Below are 6,100 nucleotides of genomic sequence, written 5' to 3' on the forward strand. Positions count from 1 at the left end.
AGGCAAATCCACTCGACATTGCTTCACGACGCCGATGATGGTGACGATGTAACGCGAAACCCTGGCAAAGTAAAATAACAACCTGAAAACAAGTCTTCACACTTAGAAATACCTAATTTTACACGTGACGGAATCCATCTTTGACATAAAGGATGAGACGTAAACAAACATGTCATGTAAAATTAAGTGCTCCGAGACTGAAAAGTTCGTTACTCGACGAAAAGTACGTTTGATTGAGCTGAATTTTGCGTCTATTATGACTCAATTTTGTGTCATCATTGACGCTCGTATATGACAGTTTCAGAGCACCTAAATTCACATGAATTTTTCTAAGTATGTTGTTATCCCAGATATCATTTTGTTTTCACAGATCTTGTTTTCAATTTGGTATAATCCTTTGCTTGGGAATGCACTTAACGACGATGGCTTAGAGCGGTGGATCTCATGACACATCTGTGGCCGATCAGAAGTGATGCAACATTTTTACTACGGGCTGGAGCGTTCCTGGTTGCAAGTATATGGCAACATTCACACCAGACCAAGACGGGCTCCGGTTAGCATTGAATTGGAATGTTGTGAAATAACCGGCGCCGGTGGTGTAGTAGTAAGCGTGACTGCTTTCTAACACCCCAATGGGTTCAATCCTAGCCGAGGTCGGTGGGATTTTTCTGAGGCATAAAAATCTCTGGTCACGTCTTCCTTCGGAAGGGAAGTAAAGCCGTTTGTCCCGGCCCATCTGTGTTGAATGGGTGCGATATCCTACGCAGCTGTGGAAGCTGCCTTCCTGCACATTCGATTGCCGTCAATGGATGGCAATCGATGTCCGTCGGTGATTGGCACTAGATTGCGGAACAGAGACCGTCGTTAAATAAAGGAAAGAAGAAGAAGAAGATGAAATAACAACTAGCGCTACTTGACTCTTTCACGCCAGTGCAAGTCGAAGCCGACCGGATGACGCCTATAGCGGGAAACCTTTCCTCCGGTGGATGTGGGTGCATTCGTCGTCGTCTTCTTTTTGGTACGATACGTGCTGTTCCACGGTTATCCGTACGTTGCTTGAAAGTAATTGACGAAGAAAACGATTTGGCAAGCGTTTTTATTTACCGCTGCTTTTCTCCTTCCTTCTTTTGATTGGTGAAATGGTGAGCGGTCAACCGAGCATTGAGATCGCTCTCGTGAGCATGCGCAGTGTTTTGTTTGTGCGATTTGCGCTCTATCTTTTCGTCCGTGTTTGGGATTTTTGAACAAATTTGCTTGAAATTAGTTGAGGTATAGCTTTTCTGAAGAACGTCCCAACAAACATTGAAAGCAAAATAAGAGCTTATTCAGTCAAAAACTAACTTTTACAGCTAAAAAGATGCTTATTCAGCCTTTAATCAGCTCAGGTTGATTTACGCAAACGAAAAAAAATACATTTTTTATTTCACAGGAGCAACTTTGCAGAATTTTTTTTCAATTTCAGGCTCTAATTGCATCTTGCCTGCTAAATTCCCATTCTGGACCACTGTGCATTGTATACGAAATATGGGTATCTGTCACGGATTAGCAATTAAGGTAGTATAATTAAATGGAAATTACTAATCTATCTCTCTTTCTCAATATAGGAATTCACTATAGACGCCCACATTCATCAGGATATAAAATAACTGTTTTTGCTTTGGTGCGGATTTGATACCCTTGGTACGGATGAACAAATCTCGTGTGATTTGCGGAACGAAAATTGGGATTTCCGAAGCAATATTTATTTATTTATTTATTTATTTATTTCGTCAACCAACGTAGACTAGTACAATTAATTAATACAGTTTTGTTTTCTTAAATATATATTTATATAAAAAAGTAGTGTCAGCTTTCTTGTCTTTTCTTTTATGAGTTGTTATTTCTTATGGAATAAAAATATTGCTTTAGTTTATGCCGAGACATTGTAAAGTCAATGGTTTCGCAGTGTTTATTGTAAGAGACCATCATGCGGTTTAATGGCCCATATTTTGCATAATTTGTGCGATGATGTTTTATGGCAAATAAATTTCGATTTCGGAGTTGCCGAGTGGGTGCATGGAAATTTAATTTTGATAAAAGTTCTGTTGAGTCAATTCGCTGCGAAACGATATCATTTACAAATGAAACCATTGCATATTCACGACGCTCTTTTAATGTTTGTATGTTTATAAGCATGCAGCGTGCTTCATATGATGGAAGAGGAAATGAAGTCCAACCTAATTTACGAAGAGCGTATAATAGAAATTGTTTTTGTACTGATTCTAATCTTTCTTCGTGCGTGATTGAAAATGGAGACCATACAATGCTGCAATATTCCAGTATTGACCTCACATAGGCAATATATAGTGTTTTAATTGTGTAAGGGTCCTGAAAGTTATAGCAAAAGCGCTTGATAAAGCCTAGCATGTTATTTGCCCTGTGAATAATTGTATTGTAATGGTCTATGAAAGTTAGCTTAGAGTCTAAGATAATTCCTAAATCCCTAACTCTTTCACATTTGTCTACAGTTTGATTTCCTAATGCAATTGAAATATTTGAAGTTGTTCTTTTTCTACTAAATGATATTAAGTTACATTTTTTTACATTCAATTCTAGTAGACTTTTTTTGCACCATATGTAGAATATGTGTATTTCATTCCGGAATATATTGATGTCTTCTTCATTTGTTATTTCCAAAAAGAGCTTCATGTCGTCGGCATAAATAAGCAATTTAAGTTTTTTGAGAATGTAATATTTATTCAATTACAGATTCAAACAAAAATGCGCCTGAAAGCAAAGGCATAAAATTAACTTGTGGCCCATTCCTCCATGAAACTCATAATCTTTTCACGATCCATAATTACCTAGATTAAATTCATTACTCAAAACTTTTTGAACCCAGATTTTACCTTACCACTCCCACCACGGCCTCACACGGCTAGCCACAACAATCAAAATGGAGATAATTGCAAAGATTAAAATATAATATATTAATTAATTCGTTCAACCCAAATCCCACCCACGCACCATGGATGAGAACAGAACCGAACAGAGTAAACCAGAAGCGCTATTGTTGCATTTTGACCGTTTCTTATAGGAAAAAATGAGAATCCCCCTTTTGTGACGATCTGGGAATACGGGAAAGTGGGGAACTTGCACACTTAGATTTTTTCGCCGAGATGGGCACCACCGAGCAGCTCGGCATTTTATTTTGCTGGATCTCAGTGAAAAACTTGCCGAGATTCAGCTAGCAAACGGGAATTTTGCCGAGATCTCAGCTAACAAACATATTTTTTGCTGAATTTCTAGCAAAATAAAATACCGAGCTGCTCGGTGGTGCCCATCTCGGCAAAAAATCTAAGTTTGGGATCCCCCTGTTTTGATTTTTCTCAATACCTAAGCCAGTAATGTGTAGATACAATCTTTTTGTCAATGCGAATCCCAATTCAATGGCCGTCTTTCTGAAATTTGGGAAAGTGAACTTGATCCCTTATTTTATAAAATTAGTTGATATCTAGTATTCGAATAAACAAGAGTTTCATTGACAGTAATTGTTTCTTAGGAGTATGTTTTACGTGAAAAAATAAAGAAAGTGACTCAATCTATATTATAAGTATATAATCAGAAACATCATAAGCAATAAGAAGATAAAATTAAATCTGTAAATGTCAGATCGGAAATACAATTAATAAGTGATTGTTTGAGTGCCTTTTCTATCAGGCGAAAACAAGAAAATTGTTATTTTCACATATTGCAAAATATGTAAAACATTATATATAGAAACTCTATACGATATTGAAGGTAATATATTAAGCTACAAAATTGGAAATGGTGCAGAGAGTAAATTTAATCATTATATTATCCTATCAAAGCTACCCGCAGTATCCCCCCGTTTTACGGCACTAAAAGCAGAAAGCATTTCTGACATTAACAGTCTCCAACCCGGAAAAACAACGAATAGCCATTATTCATCCGCCAACTAAGCAGAATCTTTCAAAAATATTTCAGATAATTTCTTATCAAAATAATGAATAACTATTGCAGAATACATGATATGTTCAACGTAAAATCGTGGAAGTAACCTGGGTGGACCATGTCTCTCCCCGGATCAATTATCCCCACCGTCCCCTACTGGCCAACAACATCGACAACAATGGTGTCGCGGAGGGAGCAAAGGTGTCCATGGCATCGGCATCGCCATAAAAGTGTATCCCCGCTCCGATGGGTGACAATGGCGACAAAAATGATGACGTAATAGCTCATCGTCGTCGTCATCGTTGTTTCGATTTGTTCTCCCACATTGCTAGAACGAATCGTTGCACATTAAAAAAATATGTAATTTTCTCATCTCCCTTAAATCTGAATCTGTGTCTATTTTTTTTTATTTTGTGGAGAATAATTTCTCAGTGAGCCCTTCTTTTTGGCAGGTGAAAATTCCACGAACCGAGAAGATTTGCCAGATTGAATAAAAAAAAACTTTAGAATCCCACGAAACTCCTCGCCCTTGGAGAGGCAATTGTTCACTGGAAATTGAGTTAATGCTATAAAAAATTCAAAAAGGTAAGAGTTTTGACATTACTTTTCGGTCTAGACGTGCTGTTGCGCTCCTCTGCGATTCAGTTGTGTGGATGTGTGTATCCTTTTTCTAGCGCGTCGGAGGGAGGACGATGATGGGTTCTGAGTGCTCTCACCAAGCACGTAGTTCTCACACCTCACCAGAGCAGAATCACCCTATATGCATGGGAAAAGTATTCTGGAGCTTGCTTTTTCTCTTCTTCCAACTTGTCTCACTCTGCACTTGATGAAAATCTATCGGGAATTCACTTGGAAATTTCACCTTTTCGTCACACCGTGGTGGTTGTCGTCGTCGTCGTCGTCGCAATGGACGTTGGTTAATTTGAACACTAAATCTATATTCCTACGCGTAAACTTTCACCTCACAACTTGTCAGAAGGAATCATTCATCAATTAGATCACGGAAGTTCGCTTGTCAACTCTCGCTCAATTCAGCAATAAATCAACAAATTTCCCGAAACGATCCGCTTCCTATTCACTGGACACCGAAAAGCAACGACTTCACTTTGATCACCGCCCAGAAAACTCCATTCGAATCTAAATCAATTCACTTTTCGCAATAACTTTCCCTAACACACGGAACAATCAACACTTTTGCATTAGACTATCTCAAATTTTCATCAACAGGCTAGTGATATTTTTCTGTTTCAAACTCCTTGGCAGCAGCACTACATCAGAACACTATGAACGGCGCCATTTTCCTCACTGAACTGACCTGAAGAAGAAAAAATTTTGTGAATGATGTGGTTCTTAGAACCACCACCACCCACAAACACCCCAACTCGGCCCCGAAAGCAGAAACGCACTCCAACAAAATACAAGGATTCTCTCCCGCGCTCAGTGACTTCCAACAGCAGGACCACGCTCTCTTTCGCTACACGCCACCACACTTTGACTGCAACAATAATCGGACAACTAGAACGCGGCGGCGATAGACAACAACTCTGACTACGAAGCGACCATCCACAGACGATTACTCCGAACGAATGAACCGTCCTTCTGCAGCGGGATGGAAAATTGGACAAAGATCCTTACGCCCACCCACTACTGCTTCGGAGAAGGATACGCTCACTCTCAGAGTCTTCTCCAACCTTCTCGGACTCAATTCAGAGGTCACATGAGAAAGCCAAACGACAGACTCTCATCCTCATCCCGCCGTCGCCATGCCCTTCTATGTAGCGGCTGCAGTAGGAGCAGGTCACAGTATACATATGCTGCTCATTCGCACTGTGCAAAGACACGAATGTGGGTGGTTTGTTTGTGTAGGAGAGAAAGCGCCCGCATGGTTCTTTGTGGAACGTTCACACTCATACCGATGCAGAGGCGGAAGGTTGAGCTTTGTGGAGCTTTCAAGTAAATGGGGTGGAACTTTTCGGAAGTCTTTTGAATCGGTGGAGAACGCTTGGTGTTTTGAGCGCTTTCAATTCAAGACCAACAATTGAAATGGCCTTAACTCCATTATGTAAACAAACCTTGTAAGGCCATTTTCTCGCGAGCCGAAGTCCGCAAAGGCAAACTTACACAATGAACAGGTAGGGGAAATTCT

The 6,100-nt window shown here is 39.7% G+C and overlaps 1 protein-coding gene across 1 annotated transcript in view; it reads right to left on the reverse strand.

The window, feature by feature from the left end:
- LOC135716674 (cationic amino acid transporter 2) overlaps window positions 1-5,511 on the reverse strand; it is a 169,609-nt gene extending 164,098 nt beyond the window's left edge. Inside the window, exons 1-2 of the mRNA XM_065239003.1 lie at window positions 5,361-5,511; window positions 4,559-5,269 (exon numbers count right to left, since the gene is read on the reverse strand). The gene's annotated coding sequence lies outside the window, so the exon portion shown is untranslated. The remainder of the gene's footprint in view (window positions 1-4,558; window positions 5,270-5,360) is intronic.
- Window positions 5,512-6,100: the final 589 nt, after the last annotated feature.

The sequence above is a fragment of the Ochlerotatus camptorhynchus genome, unplaced genomic scaffold (genome assembly GCF_037179485.1).
Source record: "Ochlerotatus camptorhynchus isolate MF236.1 unplaced genomic scaffold, CSIRO-AGI_Acam_v1.1 ptg000046l, whole genome shotgun sequence".
NCBI lineage: Eukaryota > Metazoa > Arthropoda > Insecta > Diptera > Culicidae > Ochlerotatus > Ochlerotatus camptorhynchus.